The sequence below is a fragment of the Sus scrofa genome, chromosome 7 (assembly GCF_054392235.1).
Source record: "Sus scrofa isolate SSC_HxYL_T2T_F1_AM1 chromosome 7, Sscrofa_HxYL_maternal_Yorkshire_Landrace_v2.0, whole genome shotgun sequence".
NCBI classification, from domain to species: Eukaryota; Metazoa; Chordata; class Mammalia; order Artiodactyla; family Suidae; genus Sus; species Sus scrofa.
Window position 1 is genome coordinate 17,075,212 of NC_139389.1, and position 16,725 is coordinate 17,091,936.

A 16,725-nucleotide genomic window follows, 5' to 3' on the forward strand; every position below is an offset into this window, starting at 1 on the left:
TTACAAAATAGTCTGAGCCCTGGATGTACGGTGCCTTGCTCTGTTAATGTCGTACTGTAACAATTCTTATGATTTGGATTCTCATTCTCAGTTACATCGATGATGTAATTTTATATTTCCTACCTTCGGGATATTTTTGTCTTCCAGCAGAATTCTTAAAGTGGGTTTTCCTGTGAGATGTTCTTTGAAAGATGGGCAGACCTTTCAAATATTTGTTTTTGATAATCAGGAGAAAGTGAAAAACGTATAATATTCAAGATGCTCACTCCTATTCGCCCCTCAACCTAATATCTCAAATATGTTGAAAATCCTTTGGCCTCATCTATTTACAAGAAGTTATAATGATTTAGATTGGTGCTTTCCTGGGGTACTGATTTTTTTTTTTTCCTATGGAATTCTCTGAACAGGGCTTTCCTGAAAAGAATACATTAAGACTGTCAGAATGATTCTTTTCAGCAGGCTAAGCTTTGCAGGTGCCCTTTGTTGAGGGAAAAATGCATTATTCCGAAAGTCCGTCTGATCTTCAGGAAAACTGAAAGTATCAAATGTTCTTCTACCATTTGAACTTCCCTATAAGAAAATCCCAGAAATTTTTATTTTCTGGACTAAGATCATTCAAATCTGATGGTATTTTAAAACACGAGAACAGATATGATATCACTTATATCTGGAATCTAATATACGGCATAAATGAACCTCTCCACAGAAAAGAAATGCATGGACTTGGAGAAGAGACTTGTGTTGCTAAGGGAGAGGGGGTGCGGTGGGATGGACTGCGGAGTCTGGGGTTAATAGATGCAAACTATTGCATTGGGAGTGGATAAGCAAAGACATCCTGCTGTATGGCACAGGGAACTATATCCAGTCACTTGTGATGGAACATGATGGAGGATAATGTGAGAAAAATTATATATATATATATTTATATATGAATGTATATATGTATGACTGAGACACTTTGCTGTACAGTAGGAATTGACAGAACACTGTAAATCAATTATAATGGAAAAAATAAAAATCATTAAAACCACCCTAAAAACAAACAAACAGAAATGTCTGGAGGAAAAAATTTACTTTTAACATATGTGTGTACTGAGAGGAAGACTCCTTTGCTTTTGAAAAGCAGAAATCATTGTGCCCCCTTTTTGTTTCCCATTTATATATATATATAATATATATATATATATTTTGCATCTGAACATTTTCATGAGTGAAGTGATGGGTGCGGCATAATTACCCCGGGATATAATTACTTCACGTGTGCAAGTAAGACGTGGTGCAGATGCCCATCGTGCTCTGGTTGGCTGTGTCCTGAACAGGATGGTGTTGTTTCAGGATTTGCAAAAACAACTCCAGTGCGTTGGAAGAAGAAAGCAAGACCTGCCTCGAAAAGACTTGGGTTCGTGGTTTAGACATCCATGTTGCACTTGTGCTGGCAGAGCTCGGGTCGGAGACGCCTCTCATTGGTTTATAGGGGCTTATAAAACGTGCTGCTCTTTGTACCCAGAGCCAAAGACCTGCCAGTAATAGGACATGCACCCAGAGTTCTTTCCGGCGGTAACATGTATAAAACCCGACAGTAACCTCTTCAGAAAACTCCTCAAAGCTCCTCTGTTGACTTCCATTTGTACCATGTTTGGCCCAGGGCCCCAGGTCCAGGAGCCCTCACACGTGTCTTTGTTGATGATGATGATGGTTGAATGTGGGAAGAGAGTGCGAGTGAGGGTTTTTTTGGCCTGATGGGTAGGACAAGCTCAGAGATGAGTTGGGGAAAGAGATGGGCAGGTGGAGGACATGTTTTGACAGATGCTCCTGCTGTGCTTCAAGCAAAAGGGAAAATGGTTCCAATGACCTTCCAGGAGTGTCCTGGTCTTCTGCTAGGAAACTCGTCCTTGGCTGAGATGTTCTCTGTGATGGTCCGAGCTTGGCTTTGCTGTCTGCCTCCCCAGCCTAATCTTTTCTGTTGGGTCCTTCTCCTTCCCTGTCCTGGTCTTCTGCTAGGAAACTCGGCCTTGGCTGAGATGTTCTCTGTGATTAGCTTGGCTTTGCTGTCTGCCTCCCCAGCCTAATCTTTTCTGTTGGGTCCTTCTCCTTCCCTGTCCTGGTCTTCTGCTAGGAAACTCGGCCTTGGCTGAGATGTTCTCTGTGATTAGCTTGGCTTTGCTGTCTGCCTCCCCAGCCTAATCTTTTCTGTCGGGTCCTTCTCCTTCCTTCCCTTCCTCTAACTTCCTTGCCTCCTCAACTGCCCCTTTAGTGCCTGCCTCTCTTCTAGCCTCTGAAGGCCCTCTTTTCTCTCCTGTAGCGGGAGACCATTTCAAGGACGGTGGAAGGACTTCTTCACAGCAGCATTTTTGTATGTGAGGAAGCAGAGGCTTGCTTAAGGACAGAAGGGAGAAACCCGTTGCATTTTCTACATGTGCCTATTACATTTTCTTACCCATGTGGTGGAAAAGCATATCAATGGACCATCCAGTCCAATGGATGAAAAGCATATCAATGGACCATCCAGTCCAATGGATGAAAAGCATATCAATGGACCATCCAGTCCAATGGATAAATATCAACTTCAGAAGTACCGTGCTTTATTATTATCGTTGAAAATGCATTCATTCGTTCATTGAGAAAAATGCCTCAGTTTAGGGGAGAAGAGAGAGAGGAGAATCCAGTATGCAGTTGTTTTATTGTTGAGTGATTCCTGAAGTAGCCACAACAAGGAAGAAAAGTTTTCTCTCAGGGAGTATATTGCAACTGAACTGAAATTTTAATCTGCACAAATGTGCTTGTGAAAAGTTCCAGTAAGTGAGAATTGAGAAACCTGTAAGAACTGTATGTTGCTAAGTTAATAGTTACCCTAACTCTAGTTTTTGCAGAAAAGCTGATCTGTAATAGAAGGAAGAAAATATACAGTAGGTATATCGTTTGTTATACTTTGAAAAAAGATTTTTCATGACAAATTGCCCTGATGTTAGATACATGTTTTTATTTTTAAAAATGTTCTCTATAGGGAGTTCCCGTCGTGGCGCAGTGGTTAACGAATCCGACTAGGAACCATGAGGTTGCGGGTTTGATCCCTGCCCTTGCTCAGTGGGTTAACGATCCGGAGTTGCCGTGAGCTGTGGTGTAGGTCGCAGACGCGACTCGGATCCCGCGTTGCTGTGGCTCTGGCGTAGGCCGGAGGCTACAGCTCCGATTCCACCCCTAGCCTGGGAACCTCCATATGCCGCGAGAGCGGCCCAAGAAAATGGCAAAAAGACAAAAAAAAAAAAAAATGTTCTCTATGGTCCAGGGAACTATACTCAATATTTTATAATAACCTTTAAGGGAAAAGAATCTGTGAAAAAATAGATATATATATTTGTATATATAACTAAATCGCTTTGCTGTTTTCCTGAAACTAACAAAATATTGTAAATCAACTGGACTTCAATTTTTAAAAAATGTTCTTTTTAATTTGATTCATAGAGCTCTGTTCCATGAGAACGTTTTACTCTATATATTGGTCAACAAGCACATTTTCTTCTAAAATAAGGGCCTCCAACCTGTTTTTTGGTTTTGTTTTGATTTGTTTCTGTCCCTAGCATGGTCTTTCCTCCGGGTGACTTTAACTTTGTCCTGCACTCCGGGTGGTGGTGGGGCTCTCGCGGCCGTGGGAAGGAAATGTCACGCCTCTTGGTTTTGTCACTGCTGAGGCGGGGTGACGTCTGTTAATTCTAGGCCCAGTTTTTGCAGAAACAGGTTGCGCCCTTTGCATCTGGAGTAGTCCAGTGACCATAGTCAATGGTGTCTGTCCCCAGGTCTGGTTTTGCTTTAGGGTGAAAGCGACTCTACCTTCCAGCTTGTCTGGGATGCTCCCACTGTACACCTGCTACCCCAGTATAGTTACTACAAGCACATCTTTCCTCAGGTTTTGGCAGAGAGAGGCCAGGTTCCAAGTGTGTTTTACTTTAAACCCAATACTGTTCTATTGGGCAAGAGAAACCATTGTTGGTAACTTAGTAACAAGGGGTCTACGTGAATAGGTTTCTGATCCAGGAAATGGATCTCAATTATTCATTTAAGAGATATTCACTCACCACCTGTTTTGTGTTAGATGCTGTTCTAGGTATAGGGAATATAGACGTGAAGAAAACAGAGTCGGGCCCTGAACAAGCTTCTGCTTTTTGGCAGGGGAGACAGACAGTGATGAAAAAAAAAAAAAAAAAGATACAATTTAATATCAGGTAACAATAAATGCCATAAAGAAATAAAGCCGAGGTTGGGGATAGGAATGTTGCCAGAAGTGCTGATTTAGATGGGGTGACCAGCGACATCTTGTGACAAGGTGACATCCGAACTGTCATTAATTCATCTCAGAGCCAGGGCAACAGGCAAAGCCTCCTTGAATTACCTCTGATGCTCCTGGAGCAGCCTGGAGCCTTACCAGGCAAAGGGCAGCGGTAGTTTGTTTGGTGTGTTATCTTCAATCGCTGTCAACTTGCTTTCCACTTCTTATCTGCAGTCCCACCAATCCTATACTAAACATTTTCTACCTGGTGTATTCCCCATGTCTCATTTCCCGTCAGCTTAAAAGCTGGGAGAGGTATGGAGAGAGGTGGGCACTTTTAAATAGGGTGCAGCAACACTGCAGTATGTTCCCTGCGGCTGTTTCCTGTCCATCAGGTGACTCGGGGCGGGGGAAAGAAAGACCTTCTGGGAAATTCTTTCTATGCCCCAGGTCCTAATTCAGAGCTTCCTGCCATCTGAGAGGACTGCGCCGTTTCCTGAACTTTACAGAGGGAAGGGAGATGGGTGCCTAGATCCAAAAATTTCAGACCGAAGTGTTTGCCAAGTGCTTTGCAATCTGCCTTTCCACAGTTCTCTCATTATCCCCATGATGGGGTTTGTCGTGCTGGGGCTGCACTTCACTGAATCAGTGCAGGGACAGATGGAGGTGGCAGAATGGAGGAGAAGAGCAAGGAGTGACATTGAGCTGTGCGCTCTCCACAGGGATGGTCTGTCTATGGGCTTCCTGTGGGGACAAGCCTCTGACGGGTGCACGGGATAAGCTTTCAGTAAAAGCTACGGCATCAATCAGATATCCAAGGTGAAGGGGAGCTTCTGTTTACCTGCAAAGTTATTATTATGACTTTTGTCTTTTCAGGGCCGCACCTGTGGCATATGGAAGTTCCCAGGCTAGGGGTTGAATCAGAGATGCAACTGCCAGCCTACATCACAGCCATAGCAATGCGGGATCTGAGCCGTGTCTGTGACCTACACCACAGCTCATTGGCAACGCCAGATCCGTAACCTGCTGAGTGAGGCCAGGGATTGAACCCAAGTCCTCATGGATACTAGTCAGGTTCATTACTGCTGAGCCACCGTGGGAACTCCTGAAAAATTTTGAATGCAATTAATTTTAAATTAAGAGATCCTGCTGTTGAAGAGGAATGCTATTTCCAATCCTTTTGCAGGGTGAATTTTCCTCATCAGGATATCATAAAGAATTGTAAAGAAATGACACTTAAGGAGTTCCGGACTAGCATCCATAAGGACAAGGGTTCGAGACCTGGCCTTGCTCAGAGGGTTAAGGATCTGGCATTGCCGTGAGCTGTGGTGTAGGTCGCAGATGTGGCTCGCATCCTACGTTGCCGTGGCTGTGGCATAGGCCAGCCACGATAGCTATGATTGGACCCCTAGCCTGGGAACCTTCCTATGCCCCGGGTGTGGCTCTAAAAAGACAAAAGACCAAAAAAAAAAAAAAAAGAAATGACACTTAAACCTTCTTCATAGATGAAGAATGCCTGAGTGGTGAGGTGGTCATCGTAGGATGGGATAGCACACCATCCCCTAGGATTTGAATTGCTGACAGTATCTTGGATGCTGTAGTTCATGGCTGGTTGTCTATCCCTATGTCTGTCCTCCGTTCGTCTATCCATCCACCTATTTAAATTTGTCAGGCAGAAAGAGATTTTATTGCTTATCCATAGCATGGTTATTTATCTCATGTGGACTCAACTTTCTGTTCCATAGAATAATAGGTTTTATCTAGATCATTTAAAGGGTCCTGTGAACTCTAGAATCCTGAGCTTCTTATAATTTGATTATGTGTGGTACAGTGGAGAGAGTATCCATGAATTAAACGGGGGGGGTCCTGCCTCCTCCAAAAAGGCACAAGGTGTGGTGGGTGTGGGTGTGCAGACATACAGAGGAGTAATAATCCCGCACTTAGAGTCCAGGAACCCAGCACAGCCGATTACACTGGGAGGAGACTTTGGAGGAGGGAGAGTCTTTTGGCTGCAGGTGTTAAAGAGGCCTTGGATGAGGGGAAGGGGCATTTTGTTTGAGGGGAGGGAAGGACCCCTAAGTCTGTGAGCACCCCTTGATTATCATCCTGGTCTCACTTAAAGTTCATCATCGTGAGATAGGCTTCATCACCCCTCTTTAGAAGATGAGGAAACTGAGGCAGGGAATGAGATGAAGTCACTTGTCCAAAGGCTGTTCAGAGGCAAAGCTGTGGTGTGGGAGGAGGGCTGTTAAGCCCGATTCATCCTTCTGGAGAGATGGGGATGGCTGGACATTTCAGGTGAATAAAAAGCCATCCTGTGAAATTGGATTGTTATGATCATTATACAACTACAGATGTGATAAATTCATTTGAGTAATAAAAAAAACAATAAAAAAATAAATGAATTAAAGAATTAAAAAAATAAAAAGCCATCACTCTTCGCGTGATTGGGTGGAAGTGCCTGTCTGCAGGAGGGTGAGCAGGGGGGGCCAGGGGAGGGCAGCCTGGAGCACCGTGAGCCCCAGAAGTAGTAATAGAAAGCAAACCTGGAAAGATAGTTTGGGGGTTGAGAGGAGAGGCTCCCCAGCGTGTGGCTATAGGATCTGGTCTTTATTTGCCCCAAATGGTGATATTGTGCAGGGACTGGATATGATTAAAAGAGAGGACATTTCAGGATGTTTATGTTGGTCAGACCTTCCTGTGATTCTAAAATACTTTCGTGCAACTAAGTTCTTTGGTGAGATGGTAAAGAAACTCCCTGCTCAGTGTCTCCTGCAGTCTAAGCCCTTGAAAGTTTTTGTCCCAGGGTTCCTGTGCTAAGGCACACCCAGGCCATGGCTCTACCATCCTGTCATTGTCAACATCAGCGCTTGAAAGATCCCTGCTCAGTTCTTGGGATTTTGAGAAGAATTCCTTCATCTTGCTCCTCTCTGCTGTTTCCTAAGTTTTAACCTATTTTCTGCTATTTCAAAACTTCTTTTGCTCGCTATACGAATAATTCCATGTCCTTTGGCTTGGCTAGTGAAAAACCCACCATAATATTTAGATTAAAACAGTGTAGTAATGACAGTAGAAAAATATGTCCTAGTATTGATGAATTCCTCCTTTTCCTTGTTATTCGTGGTATCCTGGGGTGGCCTACTGGAGAAAAAAAATACTATTTGATTCTCCCTGGGTGGTCAGACAGGACTTGTAAAGACTCTTGCTTGTTTTGTGTCGAGGCTTCAAAGGCACACAGGCTTTCCTACATAAAGATGTACTAAGGAAATAGGAATTTTTTGAAGTTGCTTTGTATAAAGGGAAATTCAGAGCAGCCATCTTCCCTTAGAACTACAAGCTAATATGATTAGAGGGTCCCTTTTCACCAGGCATCTTTGTTGTTTCCATCTTGGGTCATTACCCCTAATCTGATGGGGAAATTTGTGCTTACAAAAACCATCTTCACCTGTGTCTTTTTAAACATCCTGCCAACATGTCCTTTCATTTTTAAAACTATATTTATCGTGCATATTTAAATTTTTTTTTAAGAACTAAAAATCTGAGTGGTGTGTGAGTGTGTGTGTGTGTGTGTGAGAGAGAGAGAGAGAGAGAGAGAGAGAGTAAAAGTCAGGACTCTCTGGAGGTATGTGTTGCCAAAACATATTTCAGGCCACGTGATCTGCACATTCCAATTAGTGAGGCGCTCCTGCTGTGTGTGGGAGAAAAGTTTGGATTGGGGTTAGGGCTGGCTAAAGGTAGGGTCCTTTTTAAGGCAGTCTTTGCAGAACTCCCTTATTAGCACCTCGGGGTCAGTGGGTACTTGGGGGAGCTGGTGTGTGCACAGTTGGTGTTTTCTGCTGTGCTTGGTGTATATTGGTCATTTTATTTACCCATGCTTCTTTTTTCCCATTTCATGAAATTAATTGTACATAATGGGGGAGGTTGAGAACGCTGAATTATTTGAAGCCTGGAGGGAGCAGAGCAGCTGTGTCCTACATCAGACCACTGATCTATCTAATAGGTTGTTTTGCCACCTGATTCACTGGATGAATGTGCGTAGCCAATTATGTGAGTCCCTATATGGAAGGAAGCGTAACCTTGAACCCAGAGAGCCAGACAGTTGCTTTTTGCAAGGCATGCACTCTCTGAAGCTGCTTTACCACCTTGGCCTAATAGGAATGTTGGATTTCTAATACCTAGGAAATTATTGCTCCTTAAAAAAAAAAAAATAGCCACTATGCGAAATAGTTGAATCTTTCATGATTTGCCAAGAACTTTGCTTTTGGAACCAGGTGCTGAGAAAATAAGTCATTTGGGGATGTAGCCTCTAAAAATTCAAAGTGAAATCAAAACCTCCAAGCTTCTTCCTTGTTGTATCCAGACATAACCTGCTGGTACAAACTGTGTTTTTCTGTTAAATGAGGAATATTAGAGAAAGGAAAAGAGAAATTTTTAAGTAAAAACATTAGAAATGTTATAAGCTAATTTTGCTGTGCATTCTCCTGGGCACTTTTATTTTATTTTATTTTATTTAGCTTCACTCACAGCATATGGAAATTCTGAGACCATGGATCGAATCCAAGCTGTTGCTGTGGCAACACTGGATCCTTAACTCACTGGATCCCACCACATGGGGAACTCCTGGGCAGTTGTTTTATAATCAAGAGCATCTTCACAAACTATCAGATTTTTTTTTAAAAAAGATAAGTCCAGGCACAGAAAACACTTAACCCTTGATGTAATCCCACATGACTATTTTCAAGTCCTGGAGTCAAAGTTCATGGTGGTTTGACTGACACCCCCCGCAAAGGATGGCACTGGCTAAGTTGCCAGGGGTGGAGCAGAAGAACTTCCCTTGTGGGTTCAGTCAGCTCCTAGTTTTGATCTGTGACTCTGCTACTGCTTGGTCTGTGACCTTGGGCAAGTTCTTGGCCACATTCAGCCATAGTCTCTTAGTCTGTTGCTGTCAAGACTAGCCTTGCTACGTGGTTTTAGAGTTTAAATGAAATAAGCTACAGAAAAGAACTGTCTAGGGTCTAGCATGCATACTCCATTAGTGCCCTTCTTTTCTTTCAATTACATCTCAGGGTTAGTATTTTTTCCAGTGTAGTTTTGTGCTATCAGCTTTGGGAGTCACTATGGAGAACATCTAAAAACAACCACCACCACCACAAAAACCAAAAACCAAAAAACCCCCTTCATTTTCCAGATAATGAGTTCTGGGCCCAGAAAGGGAGAGTGACATGCTTGCAGTGCCTTAGCCCAGGAGTAACAGAGCGGGTGAGAAAACCCTGCCTCGCTGGATGCTTCCACCTTTACTCCAGATGAGAGGAGGGCTTAGGACTCTGGGTGAGTGCCTGGCATGGCTCCAGAGCAGTCAAGTCCAAGGCTGGTTTTCAGGGTAGAGTTTAAGAAATAATCAGCTTTCCAAACCTTCCTCTAGGAACTGTCAAGGAAGGCATCACTGGGTTCTGAAACCTCAACTCTATTGTGTGCTTCTTCCATTTACTCTTAACCATGTTTGACTCAGTTTCCTTTTCTCTCCTAGTACTCTCAGGGGACTACAGAAGCGTCCGCACCGTGCATGTTCAGGTAAGAGACTTTCTGGATGGATGTTTCCAGGTAAATCCCTGACTCCCTTGGTGGCTACTGCTTGTTGCTTGCTCTTTTCTGGGCTGCCCCAAGGATCATAATGGCCACCATTCCCTTGGCTCTTCTCCATTTTGCTTTTATTTGTTTCTTATTTATGCTATGATTCTATATTTTTGCCTTTATTTGTTTCTTATTTATGCTACGATTCTATATTTTTTGTGCATTCCTCCATGCATGTTGTAACAATATAAAATATGCATGGGGTTGGTAAATCCTACCTTCAGGACAAGGGTTACCCATGAAGAATGTGGCTGGGTGCATGGCAGATGCCAGCTGTCTCATAATGTGTGAAAGTTTTTTTTCTCCAATATGTGTCTCTCAGTGATAAAAACTTTGTTTTTTTTAAAAAAAAAAAAACATAAATACAACACCTTTTTTTCACACCCAAAACAATAGTTAGCAATCATTCCTTTATATCAAATATCTAGGCAGTGTTCAATGGTCTTATTATGGAGACACATACTGTAAAAACACTTCTCTCAGGGAAGTAACGTAGAACAGTAGTTAACACTGCTCTATGGTATAGTTGAAAGTTGTGAAGGTAGATCCCAAGAGTTATCATCACAAAGAAAACAATTTTCTCTCTCACTCTCTCGCTCTCTCTTTTTTTTTTTTTTTTTTTTGATACCTATGTGGGATGATGAATGTTAAGCAGACGTTGAGTAAACTTACTGTAGGAATCATTTTATAATATATACGAGTCAAGTCATTACGCTGCACATATTAACATATACAGGGCTGTGCGTTAATTATATCTCAATAAAACTAGGGGGTGAAATAAAAAAGTAAAAATGGGACTTGCTGTTGTGCTCAGCAGAAGTGAATCTGACTAGCATCCATGAGGACGCAGGTTCCATCCCTGGCCTTGCTCAGTGGGTTAAGGATGTGGCATAGGCCAGCAGCTATAGCCCTGATTTGACCTCTAGCCTGGGAACCTCCACATGCCACAGGTGCAGCACACCCCCCCAAAAAAGACAAAAAAAGTTAAAAATAAAAGCAAATTTTCGGTATTTCAAATATTTGGAGGTGTTAGAAATGTAGGGACACCAGCAGCACTGGTGTCACCTGGGAACTATTTAGAAATGTAAGTTTTTGGACTCTACCCCAGATGGGACCAGACTTGAAACTCTGGCGTTGGGGTGCTTTAACAGGCCCTCCAGGTGATTCTAATATCTGATAGAAAACCACTGGTCCAAAGAAAACCAAATGTTATGCTCTCTACACACTCTGTTTTGTCTTTGGGTTTAACACAGCAGCATATTCCAAAAGCCTCACAGTACCTAAGATGGTGGGCTTATGGATCACTGTGATATAATAACAAATATAATTTTTGGACTTTGCTCCTTAGCTCCTGGCCAGAGCTCTTAAAATCCTTGTAATTTTCTAAGGTATGAGCAGTAGGAGCAAAATGTTCTAACATTTGGTTACTGTCCCCAGCTCCTGAAGCAGCTCTCCTGTGACATCAAAATGATCTTTTGTTATTCAAAACAAGCCCCTTAGAGCTCCTGCTGAGTTTATGTTGAGGAGGTGGTCCTGGAAAGCCTCCTAAGTAGGGAGGCACGTTGCCAGGGGAACCAACCTTCTGATTGAGGATTGGTACTTTTAGCCCAGCCCCTCGACTTCCAGGAGGAGACCTGGGCTGCAGGTTGAGTTCAGCACCTGTAGCCAATGAGGTGCTTTACCTAACGTGCTTACGTAAGGAGGCCGTCCTCACAAACTTTTTGGAAGGGGGTTGGCTGGAGCAGTTGGGTCTGTAGCCATGGCGGGAGGTTGGCGTCCTCGGAAGGAGTGTGGAAGTGCCATGTGCTTTGCCCCGTGCATCCCTTCCATTTGGCTGTTCCTGGGTGGTAGCCTTTGTAATGAACCAGTGGTCTGGTAAGTGGACCGTTTTCCTGAATTCTGTGAGCGGTGCTAGTAAATTGTGGCAACCCAAGGCAAGGGTCATGGGGACCCCTGATTTATAGCTAGTTGGTCAGAAGCACGGGCAACAGCTTGGACTTGGAGTTGGCATTTGTAGCGGGGAGCAAGCAGTCCAGTGCGGCTGAGCCCTAAACCAGTGAGGTCTACGTTAACTTTGGGCAGTTAAGTGTCCGAATTGAACTAAATGGTAGGACACTCACTCCCTGTCCGTGGAGAAATGGAAAATTGCTTGGTGTGGATAGAACCCATGTATTTGGGGTCAGAAGTATTGTGTGAGTAGAGGAAAATGGGAGTTTTTGCTTTTTATTTTATGAAGCTTTTTTTCATTTCATGTTTTTTAAAGGTTACTCTCTGTTTACAATTGTTTGGAAACATTGGCTGTGTTCCCTGCATTGTGCAGAACATCCTTGAACCTGTCTTACACCTGATAGTTGGTACCTCCTACTCCCCGAGTTTGTGCTTTCTAATCGCCAGGATGGAGGTGGATGTTTCTCCTGCTCTCTTCTAGCCACGGAGAGCTTCACACTCAGCCTGCTCCCACTTTAGGAAGTGCATGTGGTAGCAGGGGTTGGAAGTTATGACCAGAACTTTCTGGAACAGACAGTCCGGGTGAAATTAGAGCATTCATGTCTTTGAGTGGATTTGATAGAGACACCAGTTTCTTTTGTAAAGCCGTGGTTCTCATCGCCTGGCTTCCCAGTGGAATCACCTGGCGGGGGGCGGGGGGGAGGAGTGCTTTTAGGAAACATAGGTCGCTTGGCCTGACCTCAAGAGAGTCCAGTTTCAATTGAGTTGGGCCTTGGGGGCGGGGGTGAGGGGAGGAAAATGGGGTGGGTCCCAGCACCACACTGGTTTAAAGGCTTTCCAGGTGATTGCATTTGCCCGTCTTGGTTCCGAATCACTAATCAAGGCTGAGGTTTTGTTGGGGATTCAGATGAGAAAGAAGATGAAGATATTCTGTAAGGATGTGCTTTTAGGGGTTTTCCTCCTCAAATGAGTAATAAGTGCTTTTCAAACTGTGGGTCCTAAGCTATGAGCACCATGATTTGGGGAAGCATTTTTGTGCCAATCTCTCCCTTTTGTTTTCTGCTGGTGCTGATCTGTTGCACAATATTCCTGGCCAGTTTGTTTTAGGTGAGGGGGTTTGACTACAGTTTATTTATGACTATACTTTGTGCAGCGGTAGGAGGGTTGGGGGAAGACTGTGTTTCCCTGGCATGCGGATGACACGCCCTCGTAGTTCTGGGGTTTTCTTTATGTACGTGGATAGAGCTCCAGGAAAGAACTCAAGAGAGACTGATACTGCATTTTGGAGCGTGAGCCACTTCAATTTTTCTAAGACTGTCATTGGAGCCGGAGCCTTCCTTTGCTGTTCTGAAGTTACCGAAAGGAAAGATTGAGCTGTGTTTGTTGGTTGAGTGTTGAAATATTCCATGGAAAAAGGAAAGGGAAACAAGTTCCACCACTGATTTTTCTTGGCAGGGTTGATCACCCACCCCCCCAAATTTCTGGCAAGTGCAATTAGAAATGGACTTGCAGGATTTGCTCATCCTAGCTTCCCAAGACCTCTTCTGCTTGCTTGCTGCTGACTAGCAGTAGTTAATTTGCTATCTCTCACATGTGTTATCCAAAAATCACAGAACTCATTAGCAATAAACAGCATGAACTTGGTCGGTCACATTTGGAGGATTAGCCAGATGTAAATCTGAGTTGCACTTGGGAGGTTTCATGTGCCTCATTTTTAAAAATAAATAGAACTCTAGCCTTGAGTAGAAACAGATTTTTTTTTTAAATGAAATATCTTACTGGAAAACAAATCTTATTTTTCCAGTGAAAAATATGGGGAGGAGGTAAGCTTTTCCTGATGCCAAGGCTCATTTGATTTCATGCCCTTTCCTTCTCCTTGCTGATGGCAGATGTGGCAGAAATCAAGACCCAATTTCATTGTTCAAAGTGGGAGGAAAACTTAATTCAGAAATTTATTTAGTCTTAATTGACAGCAGAGGTTTAAAACCTGATTGGTCACGGTTGACTCTTTAATGTGCCTTAGGAAAATAAGAATTTATGTATTTCTCTAACCATTTTGTGTACCCTTCACAACCTTGCAGGTTGTAGAGGTGTTTGGCCTCAAAGATCTGATTTTTAGACCTTCTAAAAATGTTTCTCACGAAGAAATTGAAAGAGGTATTTTTCGTGTGGTTACAATATATGATTTATGTGATTAGAAAATCTCTGGGTTTTGTTGATATGCAGACTCGCTGCCAGCGTTACCGGATATTCATATGCCACCTGTTTTTAATTTCAGCAGAACTTATCAGAATGAAATAAATACCTTAGACTTGAAGAATCAGAAAAATAATTCCAATTTATTAACTCTCTGCATTTATCCTTCCAGATCCTACTAAGTCAGATGAGCACACAAATGACCGGGGGTGGACTCCACCATGTAGAGATGATGTTTCATGCAGACACATGAATCGAGTTAAAGGGCTTCTAGATTCTTCCCATGTGCTGATGTTGATTATCCTGGTTTTTAATACTCCTCAGATTTAGCAATTACATACCCCACTACCTTCTGTTGCCTATTTATCATAAAAACGACTAACTTGTTGAGAGTAAGACGTCTTTTTCAACACCAGTACAGGATTGTCAGCTAGCTGTCCTGTCCATCTTTCTGCCCAGGAAATCATTCATTCATTTTCTATTCCCTTTCAGTCCTGAGATCAAATTAACAATGTATATGTCTGCTGTTTTTCTAGGGAGCAAGATAATTGGCCAAGTTAGCTTAGATTGAGTGTTTCAGGGGAAATAGATGGTCAGATTGGCAGCAGGCTGAGTTCTCAGCATTCACTGCAGAAGGGCTCTTTCAGGGAAATTTTTGTCATTGAAGGTATGTCACGAGGGATGTGGGAGGAATGGAAAATACGTGAACTTCCGACGAGCTGCTCCCCTGTTAAAAGCCCTGTGCGAGCAAAGTAGGGTAACATTTCTATGGGGAAGGCTTGCAGGGAAGGGTAAAGAAAGACAAAATGAAGCCCCAGAAGCAAATAGTTCTATCCATATTCATACCGTGTCTATAAGGCCAGAGAAGCGGATATTGAAGTGGCAGAACCAGACTGCCTCTTGGTCCCTGTGATCTAATTAAATGTATTTTCACTTAAAAAGGATAACAATGTTAGATCTTAATGGGATTCACCCAAGTGAAATTTATTAGGCTTTGCTTTGACAGTAAAGATTATGGATGGCTCAGGTCACATTGTGAGATTGTGACTTCCAATCCTGTCATTTTTTGCTGTTGCTGCTCTGTTGCTACCAAAGTTATCCAACCAAACTCGTGTTATATGACTGAGACATGGAATAGGAGTAGAATTTGAGTATTATTCCCTCTAATTTGGGGGGGAGAGGTTAATTTGTACTCTGCTGGCATGCTGAAGTCAAAGTCTGATTAAGACAGAGGAAAAGGGGAACATTTTTTTGGTTAAAAAAGATAGTGTTGACAAACCTTTCTGGTCTTCTTTGCTCAGAATTGCCTAGATGAACTATTTGTTTACTTCAGATTCACCCATAGTTACCTGTTCCTTTGTATGTGTTGCAGGTGCTCAATTATATATATTGTGTTTTTTGGTAGTAAAATATTCATAAAATTTACCATTTTAATCATATTTTGGGTACAGTTCAGTGGTACAGCTACTTATATTGTTGTACGACCATCACGACCATCTACAGAACTTTTTCATCCTCCCAAACGGAAACTCCTTACCCACCAAACACTAACCCCGCGTCCTGCCCTCCTCCAGGCCCTGCCTCTCAAACACTCTCCTTTCTGTTTCCATGAGTTTCTCTCTTCTAGAGACCTCATGAGTGGGATCATGAAGTGTTGGTGTTTTTGTGACTGGCTTATTTCACGTTCTCAAGGTTCATCCATGCTTACAGGTACTAGAATCTTCTTCCTTTTTGAGACTGGATGATTTTCTTTTCTTTTTTTTTTGTCTTTTTGCTATTTCTTTGGGCCGCTCCCGCAGCATATGGAGGTTCCCAGGCTAGGGATCCAATCGGAGCTGTAGCCACCGGCCTACACCAGAGCCACAGCAACACGGGATCCGAGCCACGTCTGCAACCTACACCACAGCTCACGGCAACGCCGGATCCTTAACCCACTGAGCAAGGCCAGGGACCGAACCCGCAACCTCATGTTTCCTAGTCGGATTCGTTAACCACTGCGCCACGTTGGGAACTCCTGGATGATTTTCTATGGCAGATGTTTACCACACTTTGTTCTCTCATTTGTCAGTGGGATAAAAGAGTTTCTTAGACCTTTTGGCTATTGTGAATAATGCTCCTGAGGGCATGGGTGTTGGAATTCTGTTGGAATTCTTCAGTATTTTTGAATTACTTCCCCACAAGAAATAGCTTTCCAATTACTGAGTACACACCGATGCTGGTTTTGATACTGACTTAGCGACTTAAAATCTTTGCTACAAAGAAAGCCTTATATGTAGCATAGTTGGAATTAGTATGTTGGGTCGGAGTTAATGAAGGTCCTTCAAAGCATATGGGACAGGTAAACACCTGGCAATGAAAATCCTTTTAGCACACACCTGACTAGTTAGCGTGAACAATTTTCATTGATAAAGACCCATCATGAGAGGCTTTTTTTTTTTAAATCATATTTATTCTAAAGATCACTGTTTTAGCATCTTCATTAAAAGACATGTTGCCTCCTGACATCTGGAAAAATCAAACTGTACAAATGACTTGCAAAATAAGCATCCTCTGATTAAACCAAAATCCTTCAAGCAGACACATTCCTCAGGGTGTGGAATGTGTGTGTCTTCTTCTCTGGAGGAGTTTGGGCTTCTCTCTTGGAAGACAGAGCTCATCCTCCAAGCAGGTAACACAGCTGAAGGTAC

General features: G+C 43.0%; 1 long non-coding RNA gene across 3 annotated transcripts in view; it reads left to right on the forward strand.

The window, feature by feature from the left end:
* The window catches only part of LOC100512907 (uncharacterized), a 1,315,914-nt gene that overhangs the window by 94,681 nt on the left and 1,204,508 nt on the right, over positions 1-16,725 (forward strand). For all 3 annotated transcript variants that reach the window (NR_201444.1, NR_201443.1, NR_201445.1), the window contains 1 exon segment: positions 9,792-9,835. This is a non-coding gene — a long non-coding RNA (uncharacterized LOC100512907).